Source organism: Bactrocera oleae, chromosome 3, assembly GCF_042242935.1.
Source record: "Bactrocera oleae isolate idBacOlea1 chromosome 3, idBacOlea1, whole genome shotgun sequence".
NCBI classification, from domain to species: domain Eukaryota; kingdom Metazoa; phylum Arthropoda; class Insecta; order Diptera; family Tephritidae; genus Bactrocera; species Bactrocera oleae.
In genome coordinates, this window is record NC_091537.1 from 68,337,808 (window position 1) to 68,364,117 (window position 26,310).

Consider the following 26,310-nt stretch of genomic DNA (forward strand, 5'->3'; position numbering starts at 1 on the left):
AACTATTATACTCTGTAGCAACAGGTTGCGAGAGTATAAAAATAGTCCTAATATGTATGGAAAGCCCTCTATGTTTTTTTTTTAATTTTGATAAGTTTTTGCATATGGTATGCGAAAAATACATTCATGTAAGGAAACATTTCATTTAATTTGTATAATTTTATTTTGCGAATAAATAAACTAGCAGGAGGAGATATTTATTTTTACCTTTTCAATCAATGTACTTAATAAATATTAAACGAAGACAAAGAGTAATTCATATATCAATGTACAATATGTTACCGTGTACATATTTATAAAAAATAAACTAAATTATACGTGTTTGTTGTAATGAAAAAATTGCAGGTGCCACAAGCTTCACAGATTCCTGGGCTGACTGTAGATAGCTGGTAGCTAAAGACGTCAGTTACTTGCAAAAAAAAGCGAAGAATGCAGAATTTTTAACTTTTTTTATGAAAGTATTCTTTTAGGGCATAAATCGTGACTTGTTTATCTTCAGCAAGCAAGTATTAAATTTTTAAGTCCCTCCTCTATTAATTTTAATATACACACCTGCTCAAAATAATAGTTACATTATAAAGCTTAGTACTCTCCATAATTTTAAAAACTTTTTGTAGGTTGTATGCGACAAATTATGCTGTAAGTTTAATAAAGAGAAAATGCCATCGCTATTTTTTACAAAGAAAGTTTACGCAATGTAATAGTTCCACATAGGTGAATTTAGTTTTTTGTAAAAAGAAAGTTGATTTTATCCAGTTTTTCTAGTTTTTATTTATGAATTGGTTAGTTGTCTTTCATTAAACATCGGAGCATTTTGATGAGTATTTTTTTAATTAGATGGGTCGCAAATCACATTGCACAGTTGAAGAAGCCCGGCTGGTTTCAAACCTCAAAACGCAAGGAAAATCGCTTTGGGACATTGGAAAAATAATGGAAAGGTTTCCTAATTTTGTTAAAAAATGCTTTAAAACGAAAACCTAAAAGGGAGACTCGTGGAAGGCCACAAAAACCGAATACAGTTCTTGATCGTACAGATCTTGAAATGTCATGGTTTGGAGATGTTTTTCTTGGCATAGGTTAGGTTCCATATACCGGACAACTAACAAAATGACTGCGGTGGAGTACAAGGATATACTTGAATCCGCGGATTTAAATCCAATAGAAAACCTATGGAGAGAACTAAAAATCAATCAAAGACCAGGTATGAGAGTACAGCCAAAAAACTTGATATGGGATACCCCAAGAAACATGTCAGACTTTAATTAGTAGTATGTCCAAACGAGTAAGTAAAGTAATCCAGAATGATGGATTGCTTTTAACTACCTAGTGGAGTTTTTTTTTGCATTTTCTGAGAAAACTTACTATAGTTATGTATATATTTTTTATACTATCAAAAGGAGAGATTTCAACGAAGAAAAATATTTTCCGACTTTGACAAAAATTTGTTATTTTGACGTGAGAACTTTTGATTAAAAATTAGGATTTTGCTCGATGTTAAGTCGAAATAATGGTTTCTCGTTAATATTTTAAATTTAAAAAAATACAAGGACATAAGAAGGTATTTACACTAAATTTACAAAACAAACAAATTTTTATACAATTTAAAAATAAAAAACCCAAAAACGTATTTGCTTTTTCAACATAAATTTTGAGGTTATGTGAAAAAAGTCTTTGTACAAAAGTAATAGATCTTTTTATTACCTATTACATTACCTTATAACTTTTTTCTGTAGGTCTCGAAGTTTTGCCGGAAATCGAGATAAACCGTTTTTAACACTTAAAAATTCAATAACGCCCTCATCTTCTTTTTCCCGACCATAGATCCCTAGTAAATTATTTTTTCTTTAATTTTTGTTATTATATTTTATCTCTATGTTTTCTAGTCTACATACTATTTTTTCGAACAAGTTGGTTTTGGCTATGTAAGGGTTTTGGATCTACATTGATTTGTTTTGCTTTATTTAAAAGTGAAGTGTATTTAATGCTGCTTGTAAATCTTTGAAAAATAAAAGTACGTTTGCGGTTTTCTTAAAAATGTAAATAAAACTTATTATTGTGATTTACTTGAGAAAGTATTGTGTAACTATTCTTTTGAGCAGGCGTGTATGTACATATGTATGTATGATGTAAGTATACTCGTATATACCACAGTAGCTACGCCTGAATTCATGAATGATAAACGAGGCTTTTAGCTCAGCATCAGCTGCTGTAAAATGTTGTTTATCGAGTACACCAGACATTGTGTGTTTTTCAGTGAGAGCTAACGACCTCGCTCTTAAGCTGTAGCAATGGTATCTGAAGCTTAGTAGTACGTAAGCATAATCTTAGTAGAAGAGAAAAGTATTTCAAAATATGCTTTATATTTTTGTATGCAAACAGTGTATGCAAACACTTTATGAAAACAGTGTGTTCAGTGACTGACTTCTCAGATCGGTTGATCTCTCGAAAAATCATGTGAGCTGCTTATTGAAGTATTATATTGATTTATCGAACAAGCAAATTTTTCCTCGTTAACTATTACCTAATGATTTCCGATATCTGGATTAAATATTGATTACTTTTATACACTTTGTGATTAAAGCCTGAATATTTTTACAGCGAAGAACTAAATGGAAAATAATTTAATAATGGATTATAAGATAATCAACGAAGTAATTTCTTACTTTAGAGCAAGGACCGTTAATATTTCTGCACTATGGCATTGAATTTGGAAACATTTGGGCAAAAAGTCGTTGACTGACAGACTCCTGAAGACATCTGATTCCGAATCACATCGGCATCTATTGTACTATTTGTCAAATAACATTGCTACAGGTGTGAAAAAGTCTCTCATAGATTAAATAGACATAGATCGAACGGTGAGATAGAGAAAGGAGGGATAGAGATAGAGAGAAAATAATGTCCATTATTTTGCAGCGAATAATTATTGAGGATAGTTGTGTTTCGGATAAAACTTGAGTACTCTAAAACAATTTCAATTGAGTTGAAAAATCATCTACAGAGACAATGTCCAGGCGCATGTTCCTGCAACCAAATAGTCTCAAAATTGCTTTAAAGCAGACATATTCTTTACATGGAAACTGTTTTCTGCCTATCCTTCAAACATTTATGGTATTTCAAAACCTTTTACAATCTTAAAGAAATCTAAAAATTAGTCTCTAAAATCTGTCTTAAGCACTCTCAGAAAAGAAAAGAGAAAAGTTGTATCCTTACAAAACTCAAAGGTACAAAATCAAGGTTCTACAAGTATCCAGTATTATGGTATACCATCCATCCACCTGTTTTCTTAAAAAAGTGTCCAGTTAGATGGGGTTCAACAACATGTATGAACAATGTCAATATCCTATGGATTATAAGGTAACATAACGAATGATCAGCTGTACGTTCATTATAGAAATAGTAATATGGGTTAGATTAGTTGGTTAGATTAGATGGTATTATAAGTCGCCGAAGTGCCTTGAGACCAACACAAACCCGCTTAGGTGTTTTATTTCTATACCCACCACCTCACCGGAATGTTTTAAAGACTTGATGTCGCAAAGGTCGGACCATTTAGAATGAAGTGATGAGATGTTTCTACCTAGACTTCTTCCAAACAGCTCCTACAACTGGTATCAACCTTACCGCGCTACTGTCCTGCTGGACTTTTATGAGCGCAGTAAAAATTGAATGGGCATGATAAATGGATTCGAAGGTTTAAAAAAGGTTTCTTCGGCATTGTGGAAAGTAAAAAGGAATACAAGTTTATTTTATAGGCATTTTATTTACCAAAAATTCATAAGTCAAAAATCGTACAGGTGGTCCCACAAAGTAGATATGTAAGCAACTCAAAAAATCCTACAAAACTCTTTCCAAAGTGATAGTTTTCCAGCAAACTACTCACAATACCAGTATTTGTAGTTATTGTTTAAATATTTTGAAGTTATAACTTAAATATAACTAAACCATGGACATGCGAACATCCAGTCACCACTCGCGAGTCATCGTCGCTATCAATTTGAGTCAATTTGAAAAATGCTGAAGTGAAATAAACCACTTTGCCGACAAGATTAGGCTGCATGCTGCGTTCAATTAAAATAATTTAGAAAATTAATAAGTAAACAAGTGCGTAAAAAACTCAACAACAGCTGTAACTAAGTTACAAACAACTACAATAACAATGGTAGTTTAAAAAGCGAAATTATTGTGGCAACGCGGTTGATGTGTGTAAGCGCCACTGCCGCCGCCGCCGCCGCGAATATTTCTGTTTAATTTTCTATTTATGTTTTAACAATTTACTGCTATTATTCATTTTAATCGTTCGTCCGTCTGCCTGCACTTTCATTTCACTCAATTAGTTACTGCACTTTAAATAAAAAGATTTTTATTACTTTCTTCGCACTTCTGTCGCCGCCGCTCGAGCAGGTTTACTGGCTCAATAGTTGAAAGCTTAACTGAATGACTGACTGCATTGCGCTCACATTCCGTTAATTATTTTACTTTTTTCCGCCGACTTGTGAGGTTTTTTTATACCCTGAACAGAGTATATTAAGTTTACCGCGACGCTTGTAACAGCCAGAAGAAAACGTTGGAGACTTTGAATAAGAATCCATGCCAAATTGCTCGTCACCTCCTCGTCAGAAGTACCTCCTAAAAAAGGTGTCTGACGTAAGGAAAACTTAAAATTATCCTAAACTCAAAAATCAAACAAAATATTAGTAATAAAGATGAATACAGGTAATGATCGAAGGACTAGTAAAAATTTTACTTTTTAACAAAATGGCCAATCAAAGGTCGTTTTTCGTGAAAAAATTTACACCTTAAGAGTGGCTTAAAAAATCGAAACTATTATTAAAAATCTCGTTCTTTCGATCAACTTTCGATAGTTACCTAACAACTATATCCAAAAGCGTCGTGTGAAAACTTCATGTCGATCGGTCCAGCCGTATCGGAGAAATTTTTCTCTCCAATTCTGAAACCCGTGTTTTGAGAAAAAGGACCGATTGGACTAAGATAACACAATGCTTTCAAATACGTTCACACCTCCAAAATTTTTGCCAACTTTAAATTTTCGAGAAGACTTCTCAAATGTATGTACATTTGATATACATATATACAAATAAAAACATTGAAATACATACATAAGTAAAAACAGAAGCTCAGCAAACCACGACGACCAAAACTAAAATACATTGAAAGTATTAGCTTCGAAACCAACATACACATTGTGCAACTCATATGCGCAAGAAAGAGATGAAGGATTACGCGTACACAAAAGTTTCGGTTAGATTTTTCATTCCGGCTTAAGGAAACTCATAGAAACTTTAACTGGACGTGTCTGGGTGAAATCCGATTTCTATCATCAACGGGAAATGATCACTACCATGGAGGTCCCTAAAGACCTTCCAAGAACATAATGGAAAGATAAGATATCTGAGCAAGATAAGCTTTGTTTGGAAGGGTTGTAGGTATTGATTATTATTAGTTTTGGATTAAATAATATCTCAATCGCAATAATGAGTAAGGTGTTATTGGTAAAAACAATTTTGTGAGGTATGTCTTCTCTTACCAAAATTGCAACACCTTGTTTGCTGTATTGGTATTGAGGGCTATTAAAGAAATAGCCATATGGAGGTTTAGGGTCAAAATTATGGCGTATATGTGTTTCTTGTAAATATATAACACTGAAGGTTTCAAGTCTTTAATTAGTAGCTGCAATTTGTGAAAATTATTGAAATATCCGTGGAAATACCATTGCAAAATTGAAATCATTAAGATGTTAAGAGAATTGTGGGAGTAATATATTATTATATGTGTGTATTTATGATTAGTCTTGTGGGACTAGGTTTTCTATTGATAATGAAGTTTTGATGTTGGAGTGGGAAGGACTGGTGAAAGAAGAACTGTGTGAATCGTTTGGGTTAGAATTTTGTGCTTTTTCGATGTTGATATTTGCAGGTTGTTATTGTAGGCAAAGCTATAAGAAATATTATTGTTTTCGGTTGGATTGTTGTTTGTTGGCAGGTAGAAGGTTTTGGTAATCGATTATTCGTTGTGATAAAAATTCGTATTCCCTGTTTGGGGTTTGTGGAAAGGAGGTGAAGTTGCTGATCAGAAGTATGCTCCAAACTGTTGTTCCCGCTTACGTATTTTGTTGTTTGCTTTGGAATAGGTTTTTGGTTGTTATTTATTATTGGGCTTATAGTAGTATATTAGATTAGAAAGAAGGACCACCAACAATAGATGGGCATTCATTTTTATATATGTTTATCGCTTCTCTCATTGTATAGAAATATGAGAAGAATGTTATGTACCGAATTTGGTTGAAATCGGTTAAGCAGATCCTAAGATATGGTTTTTCACCTAAATGTGGGCGGTGCCACGCCCATTGTCTAATTTCGAACGCGGCTCCTATAAAGTTAGCTCATACAACCCCTGTCTTAAAATTTAATGACTCTGGCGTGTTTAGTGCTTGATTTATCGCGCTTTTAGTAGTTTTTAACAGTACCATTATATGGGGAGTGGACGGGGTTGTCACCCAATTTCACCCATTTTCACACCGTAGATAGAAGTGGTGTAAAAACATTAGTTCTCAGTGAATTTTGTTATTATGGCTTTAGCAGTTTAGGCGATATGCACAAAATTTTACCGCAGATGCCACTATCTGATGCGATCCTGTGTACCAAATATCAGCCTTGTATCTTATTGTGGAGCTTAGTTAAGACAATTTATTTGTTTTTGATTAATGGCGTTTTGTAGGCGTGGCAGTGGTTCGATTACGCCCATCTGCAATACCAAACGTCTTACGGTATCAAGAAACATGTGTACCAAGTTTCATAAAGATATCGAATTTTCACTCAAGTTACAGCTTGCACAGACGGACGGACGGACGGACGGACGGATGGACAGACAGTCACCCGGATTTCAACTCGTCTCTTCATCCTGATCATTTATATATATATATAACCCTATATCTAACTCAATTAGTTTTAGGTCATACAAACAACCGTTAGGTGAACAAAACTATTGTACTCTGTAGCAACATGTTGCGAGAGTTTCAAAAAAACACGTCTGCTCGGCACAAGGGATAGTCGGTGACTGAGTGTTAGTGTATAATAAGTGCATAACATAAAAGAAAAGTTAACTATAAATCGAGAAATTGTTAAATAAAATTTGTCAAATTTTCAATTTAAAATGCAAATATCTCGAAAACTATAAGTTCGCGGCGACATAATTATATATATTCGTGATCTGGAGAATCTCCTCTATCCAACTATACTCATTGAAATCGTGGGATGATATACTAAATTTTCCCACATTATTTACTGAAAATATAAAAATTCAATATATTTTGGACTCTTGCCATTGATCAAAGCCATTATTCGAAGGAATCGTGAAAGAATTACACCAAATTAGGTATTTTATTAAGTTATATTATATTATAGGTCATAGACTCAATTAGTTTTATTGTTATATCTTTACTTTTACTTCCCGTCAGCGTAAATTATGTAATGTTAAAATCATCCTTAAATGAGATATATCATATCTGACATTTGTAAACTCTGCCGAAGGGGCTAAAATTAATACACTGAGTTGATGTGCTAAACATCAACCAGAAGATTGGAATTGATGATATAAGGGATATGAGATTAAGACATATATACCAACTTCATTAATGTTCAGCGCTGAACCATTAATATAATAAAGTTTGTTAGAATAACGAAAATTATTATATGTAGCGTAATATAATTTCACATATTAAAATAAAGTAAATCCAATATTATACTTTCAGTTAATATCATACTTATTGATCGACATATACCAACTGGAAGTTTGAAAAGCTTTTATTAGGTATATGGGAGATAGGTGTAGTATTGACCCGATTTGATCTATTTTTGGCATTACTACATATTAGTACAGAAGTACATTAGTACACAGAAACAGATGCCCTCTGAGTTTCATTAAGGTACCTAACACACAATCACCAATATATAAATCCTGATATTTGTTACTTGGGGGCTAGGGCAAGTTTTCACTCTATTTAATCGATTTTAGGTGCAAAGATACACTATTATTAGAAAAAGACGCCCACTCACTTTTACTAGGATAACGCACATATTGGCCGATATATGGAGTATAAAGTCAGTCAGAAGATCGAAAATCTCTCTATAAGGTAAATGGGGGTTAAGGGAAATATTAACCGGATTCAACCCATTTTTGACGTACAAACTATTATCAGAAATGGAGTGTCTTCAAATTTCAATTATACAAATGTCTTACACATTGACCGATACAGAATCTATATACAGAATTTCGTTGAAATTGGTAGGGTTAGCCTGGAGATATGTTACCACCAGATATGTACCATCCCGAAAGTAAAATTTAATGGCTCTGACGCATTTGATTATTGATTTATCGCACTTTTAGTAGTTTTTAACAAAATCCGTATATGGGGAGTAGGCGTGGATATCATCCGATTTCACCTATTTTCATCATATCTATAAGAAGTGTCACAATAATTTGCCCTAAGTAAATTTGGGTGATATAACTTGAATAGTTTGGGAGATATATACATTAAAACTATTAGGTAGCGGGGCAACGCCACCTTTTAAAAAAAAACTATTATACTTTGTAGCAACATTTTGAAAGAGTATAAAAATTAACAGTTAAATCTTCCAGAAACAACTTTATTCAAACATTACCAAATAATGTAAATAAAATGTCAGAATATTTTTTTTTTTTTATACTGGAATATCATGGACTTCTATTAGTCGAAGGTTGATTGTTCAGGTTGATGTTAGGTTAGTTAGATTATAAGGCTGATCCTCGCACCAAAGCTAACGCAGGATCCCATTTAGACAGCTGTGAACGCTGTCCTATATATGAATCACCAGACCCTTGTAGATCAAAGACGTGTTTTTAGTTTACCACAAATTTATTAAGGCGGCTAATATCAATCCCAGCCCCTTTGCCAGGTATGTCGAAAGTGCGTTTACCGACTTCACACCGACTTGTTGTGAAAAAAATTCCTAGATGATTTCACCTCGCCTTTTTCTATACGGCTTTCAATTTCATCAAAATGTACTAACATAAAACCACTATTTTATTTCAGCGACGCCTGCTCCATATGCAAATATCTCTAAAGGGCAAAATATTTTTTAGGTTTATTCAAGAGTATCACGTTTGACGAAAATGGTTTTTTGAACGGAATAGACTTTCCTTGAGAAGCGCTTATAAAAGAGCAGCGGTATCGTTTGAGGTTCAGCCTCGTTATGTGAAATATCGAAGAAATCATATGTGAAATGGAGATAGTAAGTGGCAGCAAGGTTACGTTGCTATGAAATCATGCATAGCTGTCGCAGAAATGAAATCGTGTTTCGTTAGGTATAATATTTTTTCATTTTCTCCAAAATATTTTTTTAAACACTGTATGGACCACCCTGCACAAGTCTATTCAATATCTAAGCTTATTTATCTAACCTTGCAAAATTTCATACTCATTTATATTAACGAACTTTTATCTGCTTCTTTTTCAAATCAATTGTCTTGTTTTCTAACACCTGCCAACAAAAGTAATTATCATGCAAAGCCAATTCGGTTGAATAATCTTAAGTAATCACTTTATTATTGCACAATGGCTGATTGGCACGCTGTCGACTGTCTACAAATTGGCGTAGCGGCGGCGGCACATATTTATGGTATGTGCGCGTGCGCAAAACACCAAACGCAGCGTTGCATTGTTTTGTTTTGTGAACAATAACGCAACTCTAAACCAAAACGCGCCAAACTTAACGCCATAAACATAAATGTGGCAATCAACATAAAAATTAAACTTATAATTAAAATTGAGCACAAAAACAAAAGGAAACCAAGAAAGAGAAAAAACGCATAATAAAATTAAACTCTCAGCTGCTGGCAAGCGTTTTATGCTCTACTTAATTGCTTAAACTATAAGAAAAAAAATATGTTAACTTCGGTTGTACCCAAGTTATAATACCCTTCACAAATAAAAAAGTTTCTATCCAAGCACTTGATTGGTCAATTTGTATGGCAGCTATATGTTATAGTGATCCGATCTGAATAATTATCTTTGCAGATTGTAACGTTGCCTTGGAAAATAACCTATGCCAAATTTCGTGAAGATATCTTGTCACAAAAAATACCTTTCCACACAAAGACTTGACTTTAACCGATCAGTTTGTATGGTAGCTATATCCAATTGTCGATGAATTGGATGAAGGACAAATGACAAACCGAAAAAACCCTTGTGAAATTTTGCTTCAAAGACAGGAAAGAAAATAATTTTTGCATCGAATTGTCACTGGCGATGAAAAATAGGATTTATTTTAAGAATCCTAAGCGGAGAAAATCATGGGTTAATCCGGGACAACCATCCACATCGGTAAGAAGGCAATGTCCTGTGTTGGGTGGGATCAGAAGGGTGTAACAACAAATAATCAATATTAACCGTGCATTGGTATATATATTTGTATATTTTATAGTATCCGACGTTTCTTTCTGGGTGTTCACGGTATAAAAAATAGAAGAGGATAAATTGCAACAAAAACATATTGACAACTCAATAGCGTGTTTGTAAAGGCGACATTTTGTTTTACGGTTTTGCGGAAATTGGAGCACAAAACTGCCACAAAGCCAAAGCAGAAAGTATTTGCCACTTAGATATAAAAAATAATGTACATTTGTTGTTGCCAATAGTTGACAAGCTAATATAGTTGGCATGGAAAAATTTATTAACCAACTGATGGCTCTCTGTTAACCCATTTTCGTGCTGCCACGGTTTAATGCCAAGACAATATCCATTCAATTATTTTGTACAGATATACATACACTCAGATATATATATGCATATACTATATATATATATACATATATATGTATAAAAGTATATATAGATATTTATGCATTTAATTGTAAAGTGGCGCAATGGCCGAAAACTTGTTTGGTCAACCGCTCAGAATTGCAGCGCAAGCTCAATAATCTAACTAAATGTGGCAATGTGACAGTATGTTGCAAGCGAATAGACGAGTGACAAACGAACATACTTGTATGTACATATACTGTGCCAATCGGTGACCCATTTTGCTAGACACTGATTTGTATCATTACATTCGGACTTGATACACTTGTTGCTAACGGTGCTATGCCACAAATAAATAACGCGCTTAGAGGGAGAAGCACACACAGAGTGACACACAAGGAATGTGGGGCCACCGAGGTGTGTGCGAACGTTGATCAAAGACTTAGTGGCTGAACGTAACAACTTTTAGTGCCGAGAAATATAAAGCGAGATCAAGGAATTCTAAATTTTCAAAGGAGCTATGAAAAAATGCTGGGATAAAAATAGATTCGTTTAAAGTAGATCCGAATTTTAATAATCCCATAGTCCTTGATGTTATAGTATGGCCCTAACCCTAGTATATGGATTGCAAGTTCTGTTGGAAGTTTTGAGTTAGCCAAGTTCTATATAACTTTTAGGAGCGATTACATACTGACAAAATACGAGAATTATTTGATTACATATAATCTTCGCTACTGTTAGCAGTACATTACGACCGACCTAAATAAATTATAAGACTGCTACCTGGCAAATTCATCAATATACATAAATAGCATTCGATCAAGAAAGCAAAATCGCAATCACGAGACAGCCTTTATGAAGCAGTCGGAATTGAAAAATGCAGATATCTTCTATTGGCCGCTTATAGACGATTTTTTCTTTCCGATTATTGATTTGTTGACAATACAGGTCCGAATTAAGAGTTTCACCGTAGAGGTGCAGCTCATAGCAGATGATTTTCTGTCAAACCCAGCGAATAGCAAAGGCTTCCTGACCGTCAATCCATGGTTGGCCACCATTCGCGTCGGCTCACTGCAATTCGATCACGACCATTTTCACTTGCCGTTCTCGTAAGGAACCCATTTTTTTACATCGGTAACAACGCGTTTCAGAAATGGATCGAATTTTTCTTTATCGACAAAAAAACTGTAAAATATAGCGTATTTCCATTTTTGCGATGTATTAAAATACTTAAAAGATAAAAAGAAAATGCCAACGATGAAAAGACGATTAAAGGGTTTGAGTTCCAAAACTACACATCTTATCTTCTCTGGAGAGTTCAATGCTTACTGAATTCCATCAGAAAGACAACTGTTACACATTATTTGATGACTTTCCAAGCAATCTCGGAGGACCTGCAGTCTTATTTGAAAGCTTCGAAAATTAAATCTTATCTTACCTTACCTTAGTAGAGGACTTTTCAGTACTGAAGCTAATAAACACAGTTTGTGCGAATAATATTACAAAGTAGAGGAGTGGAGTAAACGTGTTTACGGTGACACTTAAACTAATTTTAAAGCATTTTCAATCATAGAATTGTGTCAAAGACAGCGCGACCATGAAACAGCTTACAACTGACTATGAGTTTATATTGGTTTGAGATCATAAGAAAGTACTTGAAAAGAAAACGTTTACTACAGTGGCTAGAGAATATTCAAATAAAGCTTTTGAAGATTAAAAATCAAGTAGATCCAACGCATTGTACCTGGATCTTATAAAATCTACTTGCATAAAACAGATCTGAAGTTAAAATTAACAGAACTACAGATATCATTTAATTGAGAGAATGTCTATTTCATCAGTTCCATCTACTTTTAGGAGGTGAATATTGCTCAGGAATAGAATTTTGGCTCATTATATAGCATTCAAGACTTTTGAATTGATCTCAACGAGGCTTGAACGAACGAGCTTTACCAGGGATGTATCACTTGTAGTGTTACATTGGACAATAAATCATACCAAGCTTCGTAAAAATATCTTTCCAAATAAAAAAATGATCATACAAGGGCTTGATCGATCAGCTTGTATGGAAGCAATACTCTGTGGTGATCTGACAGCTTCTTGGGAAAAAAGGACACATGCAAAATTTCAGACCGATATCTTAAAAGCTGATGTTCTGGTTCGACTATAAACAGACGGATATAGCTAAATAGACTCAGCTAGTCATGCTGATCACTTATACCTATAACTTTATAGGGTATTCGATGTTTCTTTGTGCAGCTACAACAGTCGTAGCAAACTTAACTGGGTATATGTTGAGAGTATAAAGGGCACGAAAGAGGAACCTTAAAGGAGATAAAGGAAAGTACGACTAGCTACATTTCAAATTTGGTTTAGAAAATCATTTTTTTAATTAAAATATATACTAGTGTATTTTTTCGAGAGTTTAATTCAATATGCATTACTTCTGATAAGAAAGTTCTAGCGGGTCTGCGATCAAATATAGTTCGAGTCAAAAATTTTAGAACAACTGTTTTCTCATAGCGGTTACCTCACAGCAGGATATGTCCACACCCTCACGTATATTTCTGATATTAGTCAGATTGATTGCGAGGAGCTCACTAGACCTCCTATGATTTATTCTGGACTAGAAAAACCTTACAATTGCAGAGTTACCAATATCAGACCAGCGTTTGCCGAAGTCGCCTGAGACCCAACCATCTAGAAGTAAACCACAAGAAGCCAATGGAGCTCCTACGTAATCGTAGACAAAACTTGCTCTACATAATTCTTCAGTAAACTTAAGTGACACATTTATGTATTCGTTTGAAAGCTAACTGCACCAAATATACATAACCTTTCTTGAGTAAATGGTGCAGCTATAGGCATTATATAGGTATTCATATACATATTTCACGCACACTTTGGCAGCCGCTTTAGTGAATTGAGAACGAGCATCCAGGAAATGTAATTACATGCAGAATTTGCAGTGAAATCGATTTTGCGGCGAAATCACTATATTTCAGTAAATATGTATATATGAATATATCTATATATGATTACAAATATAATAAACGCTATAAATCAGCTCAATGCAATAATTTCTTTATATAAATTTTTATGAACAAATTGCATCAGTGAACACGCGTCGAATGATCCGCAAGCCGCAACAAATCAACGCGATCAGTTCATGCAATCGCTCGTTCATTCATATCTGCATACACATATGTACATACAAACATATATTCATTCATATAAATATGCAATATGCAATATCTGATATTTTTGCAATGAATCAATCAGTTTTACACACGCACGCCACTTTGGAGCCGTCGCTATATATATGTATATATATATTTTTTTTTTTTTAATATTTTTATACTACAAGTATATATTATATACACATACGTATATGTATACATGAATACATACAGACACATGCATTATTAATTAATGTTTCGCATTATTGCTTTTGTTGTTGTGGTTTCATTATTTTAATTTATAATGGTTTCGTGGCGACACCATAAATTTTACAATATACATTGAGGCACTTAGCAAATTTATTCAAAATTCCTTATAATTTTGTTTGTATAATTCATATTTTGCATTACACACAACAGTTGTTGGTGCAAAATTTTGGTTTGAAATGAAACGAGAAAAACAACGTGTTTGGAATTTTTAATAATTTTTTGTTTATTTTGAATAGTATCTGCACGTATTTACCGTTTTAAAATAGATTAAAATGACATTTGCGAATAGACCACTCTGGGGTACCACGAACTTTCATTACAAACTATATTTTTGTGTACTTAGCAAGTTGAAACCTTCCACGATACTTCCAGCAGGATATGAACTTAATAAATATCGAGAAAACTGTTGCAAACTCTAAGCAAATGTCTTGAGTATATTACGGGGAGTTTTCGACAAGGTTGGCAAGTACCAGATCTCATTTCAAATTCCCGTTGATATTATAATGAACACATAGATATTTTCTGGGCAACTATCCGTTCCGCTTATCTTATTGATTGTCTTCCTCTTATTCTTGTCTCAAAACGGGAAGGGACTGAGTTAGGAAATGGCATTCGTTATCATATTTATCCTTGTTGATTTTGCAAAGTCTCTAACAGTAGGAAAAACACCAAAACAAAGATCATATGCTCTACATTCTTGTGAAATTATTGTAACAACTCTACAGAATAAAAAAAAGTGGAAAACGGTTGGCCTTAAGGGCCATCCCTGCAACTTCCCTCTAATTTCATACGCTAACGTTCAAATTTCGCTTTTTTTACTGCTTTTGAGCTCTTCGAAATTTTTCGTTTTCGATATCTAGCAAGTAAATCAACCGATTTCGACCCGGTTTGCGGCAAACGATGTGTTTCTTCAAGGTTTAGAACTGATTAGTTTTTAGTGTCGATCGGTCAAGTCGTTTGGAAAAAATTCGAAAAAAACGATTTTTCAAAATTTTTATTTTTGAGATTTCTTGAAATCTACTGGTCCGATTGGGTCCAAACTTACACGAAATTCAAGTGCAATGAAACCCTTTGGAATGCCGTTTAGTTTATTTAAATCGGTTGAGCAGTTTAATAGTTATAAGAGAGTCACATACATCCACACACACACACATACATCCACACATACATACAGACATACGGACATCATCGTAGAAATGTTCGGGGAAGCTTCCTCGACCCTCAGAACGTCGAGATCTGTTGAGAACTCGATTTTTGCAAAATGGGGTGAAACCAATATCTTCCCGATTTTTAGAAAATTTTCCATTTTCTTAGCAGAAAGTTAAAAATTGGAGAGGTAGTCTGCAATAAGTGGATGTTCACGCATAATACATCTTAGATGAACAGATGTAAAAGTATGAAGGGTTAAGCTTTGCGACTTTGGCCTATTGTGCCCATGCATCCTTAATAACCTCGCATTAAGAAACCTAACAACGCACTTGGGGAAATTGCATCATACCAATGGCTTTTCTACTTCTTATTGTAATCACAGCTAATTCAAGGAATATATACCAAAAGTTTTCGGCCGGCTCAAGGATCAATTTGTACATGTACTATTGTACTTCAGTCTGCAATAGCCAGGATATGTTTTTGGAGATTTTTATTACTGGCCAGGGAGCTTAGAGAAAAAAATTTTAAGAAACACGTTATAAAATGGCAAATCTTGCTTTCGACCATTCTGACTTTTAAGAGGAAGATTGGAGCCATTATAGTCAACTGACTATCTATGTATGCTACAGAATTCTATTATTCTATTTCTGTGAAAAGAGCTTTCAGATATTTTTAGCGAAGGCCAGAACTTAAAGAATCATAGTTCATATCTGATTAAGACTAAACTGTTGTGTGATAGAGCAGCGAAATGCATATTTTAAAGGGATCAAAATACTCTGACCAAAGAGCTAATCAGCTCTTAATTTCTCTTGACTTGTCCTGCTTTTGGATTTGGCTTAAAACAATCTCTTGAGTATGAGATTGTGAAATTGACACTTATTAAATCACTTGTCATTACTTACCTATATAATCTCCATTAAGATTTTCATGGATTCCGGTAAAAATCTGCAAAAAGAAAATAAATAATTATTATTTATAAAATTATTATATAAACGGAAGTTTTCCTCCAAAATTTAGTTGACATCGAGGGCAGCAGGGCTACCAAGGCTAAAAAAAAGAGTCGCTTCGAAAAAGAGATTAGGACTATTTTCAAGTAGATAGTGGCGATTTTATTAATCATTAAAGGATATTTCAATATTGTCATTAGATACGGAGGAGGTATAAAGACCGCGTTCTTGTGAATATAGTGGTTTTGAAATTTGGGCTTTAGTAGATACTAGATGTATTGGCGAATCTAGACAAGTAGTACTAGGATAAAAGTCGCCAATAAGGATAAATAATTTCTAGATAAAGAAGACAGGTTTATTTTATATTATCGAGAGATAAGAGAGGGGGATTTATGGGCAACTAGGATAAAAGTGTTTCATTTTAGTTGAGTAAGAGAGATAGAGAGATAAGAAGAGAGACAGACAGATGGACGGAGAGAGAAAGAGAAGGAGCTCTTTCCATCAGACCAATTTAGTTAGAGTTTCACTCACAGAGTTTTATTATCAAAATATTACAAAGCCAAGGTTCCGAAAAGGAGCTCGATGGCTTGAAATATTCCTCAGTTCAATAGATCTCTTGGTACATATGAAACATAGATTACTAAGTGCACATACTGAGTTTCTCATACATACATACATACTGATACATAAATTTTTTTCAGTTGGCCACCCTGCTCATAGATATTTATATCTTCAAAGTCACCAACTGGAGGAGTGCTTCAATTTAACCAATGCGAAATCAAGTTAAATATCAAAAGTGTGGAATTACTTGCATTTACAAAAGAGGGGGGGCGATATTAAAGTAGAGTGGCTTGCGGTAATGTAAATAAATTACCCAATACTACGAGCTCAAATCGAATTCTTTGCGTAAATGTATTTATGAAAGCTCAATATTTATTAGTGGAAAATATTTAAAGAATGTTAGGACCCCTTATTCCGACCCGCTCAGCAGTCGGTTATCATAGCGCTAAGCTGAGCGTAAAGCGTGAAAATAAGAAATGACAACCGAAAACACTTTTAGGCAGTAAAACAAACGCCTCCGATCCCCAAACAACAACAATGATATCACCAACCAAACTGTTATCTACTTACAGATACAGTGGGTGCTGCAAGGGGAGTTTAAATCGAAAGTTGAGTGGACGATTTTGTGGGGATGTGAATATGGCACTTGACGGGTACTTAAAATTCTATTTACAGTTGTTGCATTGCAATGCGAATACCCGCAATATTGCAGGCCATGGCCATTTACTGCGAACATCTGCGGAAATTGAGCATCATTGGAGCGTCCAAGTGTATGGAAGGTGGGGTAGAGTGGAATAAAAAATGTGGATAATTTGGCGTATGTAAAGTGAGCTGAGGCGCAGTGGGGAGATGGGCTAGTCGAGTGGCATGAATAATAACGTCAAATTGCCGGTAGTGGCAGGCAAAAAAATTATAATAAATATATAGTGATGCGAGTATGTCAATATACACATTCAAACACAAACATACATATACACATATAAATGCGTACTTATGCATATACATACCCTACATATTGTATATGCATATGATTTGGATAACTTGATTGCTTTTTTTTGCTGCCGTAGTAAGGCTCACAACCCAATTTTCGCTCGCTGTTTACTTATTTGGTACGCATAGCCTCTTACGAGTGTTTTGGTTTTTTTTTTGTTGTTTGTCAAATTTTTTTTAGAATTTTGTTTTTGATTTTAAATTCCTTTATAACTTTTTTTAAATTAATTATTAATTTAATTTTAATTCTTTTTTTTTTGTTAATATTTCTATTGTTATTAAAGTTTTTAAATTTTCCTAAATATTTTTTTACTATTTATTTATATTTTTATATAATTTAAAATTATTTTTTTAATTTTTATACATCATCATCAATGTTTTTAATTTTTTTTTAACTTGTTTTGAATATCTTCAATTATATATTATATTCTTTTGCGAGTATTTTAGTTTTCATTTTATATTATTTGTTGTTTGTTAAATTTCGTATTTTTTTACTTTAATCTAATATAATAAATTTTATTTATTAAAATTTTGATTTTTTTTTTTATGTTTTTATTGTTTTTAAATTTTTTAAAAATACTTTTTTAATATTTATTTATTTAAATTTTATTTTATTATATTATATTTTTTTAGTATATTTTGAATTTTAATAATTTCAAGTTATTTTTTTTTTATAATTTAATTTTATTTCCAATCTTTTTTTTAACAATTTTAACGTTTTTAAATTTTTTTTTTGTTTTTTGGTTTTTATTTTATTTATTATTTATTATTATATTAATATATTAGTATGTAAAACTACTTGGTCAGCATAGTCTTATTTTTGAGCTTTTGTTGATTACTAAATTTTTTTCTTAATCTTGTTTGCTACTTTTTTTTTATATTCTATATATACTGTTGGAATATTTATTTTTTTATTCATTATTATTAGTATATATTTAATATTTTATAATTTTAAATTATTTGTTTAATTTTTTTAATATTAAACTTTTTTATTTTTAATGTTTTTAAAGTTTTAAAATTTTAAAAACTGTTGCGAATATTTATTAATTTTTTTAAATATTTTTTATTCATTATTTTATTGATTATTTTTTAATTCAAAATTTTTTTTGGTTATTATTTATATAATATTTTTAAATTTTTTAAATTTTTTTTCAAAATTTGATGTACACATATTATTTTCGATTTTTACATTATTATTGTTTTTACTTTTTTGCAATGACTATAGCTTCTGTTGCCGAGCAACCAACACGAAATTGGGGCGATTGGCCCCAATTGAAGACAATATGAGACTTCTTTTTATGTAAAATATCATCGGTCTGCGTTGCATGTGAAATTATTTGAGGATGTTTTTTGGGTGCTGTTCATTTAAGTTGGCCTTTAAGTTTCGGTTTATTGTAGCAGCATTTGGCGGAGTTTACATGTGTTTGGAAAAATATTATTTTCTTTCTTGCGAATTCTGAAATATTCTCTCTAAATGTAAATTAGTACTTAGATGAAACTGGGTAGCTATAACAGTATTGCAAAATTCGTCGCTTTCGACATATGCGGTTGCGGGGTCCACAGATTCCTATTGCCTGTTACAGAAGCTTGTACAGTTTCGTCACTGTATGTAAAAATGTACTGTTTTAAAATCTTATTGAACTTGTAACCCAACCAACAAAACAAAAACACCCGTCAGAAGAAAACTAACCCTCAAGTGGAGAAATCAGTTCTAACCTACAAATGAACTCTACATGTATTTCGTTATTTTTGGAAGTAATATCCCACTATAAGCTAAATCGAGCTTTCAAGCTATGGTTAAATACCAGAACTAAGAAATACATTCAAGTGAAGAGCCAATCGACCTTTTCGAATAAAAAAAAGAAGTAAAATAAATATTTTAACAGTCTTTTTAACGATTATTGACTTTTTATGAGTGAGTAAGGAAATTGGTTGCTCTTGAACTCAAACTATATAACCTATACGCCTCATTTACTAATTTGGTTTGGATTTGTTTGCTTATTAAATCCGCGAATTTAATTTACAAATATAATTACGCTAAGTGATTTAAGACTGATGAATATGTTTTCTTGTTGACAAAAGTCAATTTAAAAAAATGTGTGTGTGTACTAAATAATAAAGCACTAATAAAATGTCACTCAATGAAATATTTTTTGTTCCATAAGTTCACTCAAACTTTCACGGAATAAGACAGCTCCTAACAAGGCTAGGTCTGGTTAGGTTAAGATACACAGGATCTCAGTAGTACCGTTGAATCAGCGATGGAGTAAAGTTAAAGTTGCCATCAGAAAGATCGTAGAGGACCTCAACATCGCTTATGAATCGACTCAACACATTTTGATTTGCAAAAACGACGTCGAGTAGAGGTCGCAAAAGAGGTACTTGACAACATAGCTGAGGACCTTACATTCATCAAACGCATCATTACAGGTGACGAGACGAGGGTTAATGAATACGACGTCGAAACTGTACCTTTAGAGAATGGCACTCCAAAAATGAGCAGAAACCGCTGAAGGCCATCCCAGCTGATACTTATAATAAATGAAGCGAATATAGGAATAAGCGTTGATATGCTTTTATTGGCCCAAAAGGAGCCTATTTTGAAGACAATAATAAAGATTAATAATAAAATATGTGACAATTATTCTTTTGGGAAATTACCGTTTGGAGAGCTTACTTTCAACTTGAGCAGTCTTTCGTTTCACAGAAATTTAGTTGTATTTAATTAGATTTGTTTAAATATAAATTTTTAGCACTCGATTTAAAATTCTATTAAAACTTCTCATCTTTCAAATCCGCTTAACAACTTTCATGTAAATATTTAATATATTTTTGTAGACACAAGTTTAATGTATACCTTTTGGAACAGTCCAAAGATAACTAGCTCTTTAGGTTGGGTTGTAATTCCAATCAAAAAGTTTTCCACCTACTCTTATTGGGCAATTAAGAATAGAGCATTTACTAAAATAATCAAATTATCAACCACACCCAACTGCCTTAATTCGGAGCAAACAAGTGATATTATTACATTTATACCGTAATCACGGACACGCCATTAAAGCAATTTGAAATATGGTATATATTTAACATCAAAGTGATGCCTACATTTAGGCGCCATAGCAGCTTGCGTGTGGTTGAGAGTGTGGTAGCGAGACTGAGAAGGAGAGAAGAGCGGATAAATTCCCAGAATAGTAACTGAAAAACTGTTAAGCGCCTTGGTGTAGGCAACACATATGAGCATACAAAATTTTACGATGACTAATAGTTGGACGCGTTGCTATAGTGGGGACGCAGTGATGGCAAGAAATAAATATTCTTGTCACAGCATTATTGCAAAATATGCATGTGGAAAAACAGTTTGAAACCGAAAAAGAAAGGAGAATGGAGACTAGTGAGTTGTTGTACGGGCCAAGTTTGTATGGGCACTATGGGAGCTGGATTTTTCGTGGAAACTTTATGGAAAATCCTTTGCTCACAAGCACGATTTATGAGTCATGAAATTTAGTGAGATAGAAATATACAATCAGAGGACATTTTCCGGCAGTTGTCTTCTTCCTGTATTTTTTGGAATATAAATGGCACGGCAGATTAAATTAGAATCCTCTAGGAAAATAAGCTGATTTGATAATGGTTGTGAACGCAGACAAAATTCTGTAGTAAAATTTCGAGGAAATCTCTACTGCAATAGCTGAGTCATTAATGGAAAAGGGAAAAAAGCAACAGAAGTGCTCTTCTCGGTACTAAAATTGTATTTCCTTTTGGTTTTTTTTTCCCAATTTGCAATAACTCACTTAATGCTTCAATAAAAATTAAAAAGAAAACAGAAGAAATATATCAAGTGTAAAAATCCCCTCATTCATACACAATTTGTTAATACAACGCATTAAGTAATATTTTAATGCAAATATTTGCACATTTTGGCGTGACCACCTTGAACTTTTCTTGCCTCTGCTCGCTTAAGCGCGAATGTAAATATTATTAAGAGACTTACAGCTGGCGCTAATGAATAAAATACGCTCGCGTGCATTTCCAAAGTAAACAAACAGAAGAAAAGCAACTTTTCGCAAACAAAAAAGGTCAAGATGTAAGGAAGACCAGATAAGTATGAGCGGAACCGGACAATGAGCATTTGCGATGTTTAGGAACTAAAATAGCCGGAAATTTCTCGGGATGTCTGTAAAAATAGTATAATATGTTTTTTCAGAGACACAACATCTCCTAAAGTGACAGTTGTCAAAGTATGATGGTATTTCACAGAAATCTCACTTTGGAATTTGGACAGTTAATTGTCGAAATAAATTTTCAAAACTTCTGTTCTTACCATAATCTTCAAAGATGAGGAGCATTTATGCCTTAACTGTAATATTAGAATTATCTTGAAAGTCCAAAACTTTTATGCCGAAAAAGTTATTGACTAGTTTGATTTACCCGAAGACGGCAAATGCGTTTTGTTTTAACTGAGGGTAGAGCTAACGAAATAGATCAGTCAACAGGCGCTCGAGGTCTATTATTATACCCTGAACAGGCCAGAAAGAAACGTCTTAGACCGTAAAAAGTATATGTATGTATATAAATGATCAGCCAGACGAGCAAAGTCAATTTAGCCATATCCGTCTGTCTGTACTCAGATATACGTAAGATAGTCAATCAGTTTTTGAGATATCTTCATGAAACTCGACATGGATTATTGCACCACGGTACAATATCCAAACAAAATGTTCAGATCGGACCACTTAAGATTATAGCTGCTATACAAACGGAAATTTTCGCATCGAAGCTACGGTATCACAGGCTACGGTTGTAATAACAATACTATTATACCATACTACCCGCGTAACATGGTGCGTGAGGAAAAATTAATAATAATATGCAAAACAAAATTGTATCCAAATCAAAATAATAAAATATTGTTTGGGCAGCAGTAAAGCTTAATGCATTGCACATTAAGAGCACAGCTATGGAAAGAATGACGCATTGCTGTCATTCACAGTTTATATAAATTTTGATGTGTTTGCTTGAAATATTGATGAGACGAACCAGTGGCGATAATGAGCGACCAGCGACAAGGGAAATAAAGCAAAGTAAGTGAAGAAATTTCAACAGCTGTTGGTGTAGACGATTTTTTGGAATATGCGCTGAAGAAGATGTTATTGAATTTACACAATTTCGACCCTGACTTCAAAAATTCAACTAGTCGGCTGGTGGATATAATTCAAGAACAAGAGAGCTTCGTTATATGAGCTTTTCGAAAAATGAGCTTAGTATTCAGGAACTCCTCCACTTCTCACCTCTAAGAGGTTGGCATACACTTCAGTCAATGTGAATTCTTTCATCCGGCAGCCTTGTACCATTGATCCATGGTGTAACAATTCCCAGATTTTTCTTTTTTTTGCAAGTCTAGTCGGATCTTCTCCACTAAGCCTTTCCAATTCAGATCAAATCATTCTGCACTATTGCCAGTAAGTACCATCTTAAAACAAGTGAACTATATCCACGACCTTTATCCCTTTTTCACTGCAAGGATGCTAAAATTCGCCCCTATTCAGTCCACAGTAACCATATTTACCTCCTCATTTATGTCGAGGACAATAAAATTCCCAAAGTAAATAACTCAAAAATTTTGGTTGTTACGTTTAATAAGCTGTACATCATCACTCCGTTTAAGATGAAACACACTTGCTAGAACACCACACTTCAGACAAATACTGGATGTCTCTTGATGCTCCCTATTAAACATCTGCACAGTGGGGCCTGCATGCGGTTGGTTAAGGAGCACAACGTACTCCTCTCCCAACAGTTTCTGCTGCGATGCTTGTGCAGAAATCTTCCTTGTATGTCGACGAGATACAACACTATACCGTAGTGCGGAAGCGAATAACTTTAGGCAAGTACTGAACGTCATTCACAGTGGCGGCCTTGCAGTGCAAACACCACCAATCGCAAACCGTGAGCTTAATTTGCCGCATGAAACCGGAGTGACGCAACTTTGTTCTAGATGTTACAGTAAACTACACTACTACCTATTCACCCCGACACTCTAAACATATATCCTAGTCCTAGAGTTCCCGCATAACACTAACCACCTCTTTGCATACCAACTCATCTAACATCTATTTCCCCTTAGAAACAGCCCTTTTCTTGGATCCACCGTGACTTCGATGGATTCTAGATATTTGCTACTTTTGCTTTAGAATGTTAAAAAACTTCCATCCATATTTCCGAACACCTTACAGTTTTCAGCAATAGCAAGACAGCAATATCCACATATAATCTACAATTTTATCAAGCATTAGGATTGATCAGAAGGTATCACATAAAATTTTTACAAAAACTCGCTTAGTGGGAGCAGCTTTATATACATTAATGGCTTTCACCGAGACCTAAAGGTGCTCACTGTAAAGGAAACAACTGAACAATTTAGGAGTGGTTACCTCTGTCGGTTGGAGATCCAAGAAAAGGTACTTGTGATCCAACTGCTGGACAATAGCCAACACTTAAAAAATATCACACACTAGACAGACTTTGAAAATTATCCTTCTATACCTTTTAAACGTAAAATTACTATACAGGAGGTCGGATGTCGAAATAGGTTTATACTTCGCAATCTTTGTTATATTCCCAAAAGGAGGATCATCAAGATGACATTAAGGCAACAAATTCTAAGCAGACTTTGAGATTTTTTATTGTTTTTGCTTTAAAAAAAATGCCAACAAGAGCCCGAAGGTTGAAAATACATTATATGCAATTTAAAGACATGACAACTGAACTTAATTCCAAAACTTTCGCAAATATTGAATGAAGTTTACCGGGAAAATATAGGCGAGAGAACAGCAATCCCCAAATGCTTCACAAAGCATCTGTTCTCCATGTTAAAAATTATCAAAAATTACTAAAGAAAATCCTCTCTTCTACAACAGCTCTTAATCAGATAAGTTCTTTTACACACAAAATGAATAATAAGCACCATTATTTAAACAGCCACTAAGTATTTTCAAATCCTGCGAACGCGTAATCCAACGACACCGTTCTCAAAGCAAATGAAAAGAACACAACTCAATAAGGTTTGTAAGCACAGAACGTCGGTAGTTTAGGCTCAAGCGCAATTTACAGCATCAAAATTGCCAAGTGCCACTTCTGTGCAAAGCGAGAATCGCTTTAATGGTACATATACATATATGAGTGTATACAGTTGCGGAAAAATATAATGGCGGTATCATATTATTACTCATTTTTGACTAAAACACCTGTGGACATATATTAAGGTAGTCGTATTGATTGCTTTATCTCTATTTTACCGTAACTTGGATTTTCTCGGGCCAAAGTATTTCATAAGATGAAATAAATGACCGAAAAAAATTAAACATGAATACGAAAATGAACATTAACTAAACTTACACTTTAACGTCACAAGGTTTATCCAACAACAATATTATTTTTGGGAGATATGCATAATATTTATGTAAGGTCTAGTAAAAAGAAATCTATTATTTTTTCACTAGATGGCTAGGATTACTAACCTTATCTCGCGTTGCAAAGGTTCGATCGAGTTAGTTTGCGATTGCTTGACTCAGTATTGTTGCAGCACGCGTCAAAGATGGACACCAGCAGAGAGATAATAAGCCAGGAGGCTGAAAGTGTGAATAGAGTTTATAGTCCTGATACTGTAACAGCTAATTACGTGCAGTTTTGGTTTCGTCGATTCCGTTACATTTTGATAGCAAAGCTGAGCCATGCTCTGAAAGGTCAATTTTCGAAAATATCGATAAAATAATGGAAATCGTCGAATCCGACCATCAACCGGAGAGGGTTAAATACGTCCGCTACAGCTCTTAATTCACAACTGTACTGACAACAATTGGACCGTCTGAAGGAAAAATTCGCCAGAAGAAGAAAGCTTTGGCAAATAGGAGAGAAATTGGTTGTCATCAGGACACCGCCAGACCTAAAAAGCACTTTCAGCTCCTAATTCTAGGAAGTGGATCACTTTGGGTTGTCATTTGATAGTTCTGAAGGAAAATTCGACTAATCTGATGGCAGTATTTGATTAATTCTATGACATGTTGGCGCGCAGTCCAGTAAATTATGATCTTATAGAATAAATTAGTTAAAAAATAATGACAATTTTTTTTTATAGTCCAACAGAAAACACCACAAATATCATAGCAAAGGGTATAGAAGATAGGTTTTCAAGCAGCAGCCAAAAATACTATATAGCTATCATCTCCTTAAGCTTAAACATCTGAAAAAATTCGTAAATGACGTAATGAAAATATTATTTGTTCGAATGGTGCCATTTTTTTCTTCACCACTGTAGACTATGTAAAAGTTCACAGGTATTTTTTTATGATTACACGCCAAGAGGATGGTGGAAAAAAAGTAAATAAGAGCCAAGGTGAAAAGGCCGTTGCGCTTGTCT

The 26,310-nt window shown here is 33.8% G+C and overlaps 1 protein-coding gene across 3 annotated transcripts in view; it reads right to left on the reverse strand.

The window, feature by feature from the left end:
- The window catches only part of CdGAPr (GTPase-activating protein CdGAPr), a 191,633-nt gene that overhangs the window by 111,191 nt on the left and 54,132 nt on the right, over positions 1-26,310 (reverse strand). For all 3 annotated transcript variants that reach the window (XM_036361775.2, XM_070106784.1, XM_070106785.1), the window contains one exon: positions 16,299-16,341. The gene's annotated coding sequence lies outside the window, so the exon portion shown is untranslated. The remainder of the gene's footprint in view (positions 1-16,298; positions 16,342-26,310) is intronic.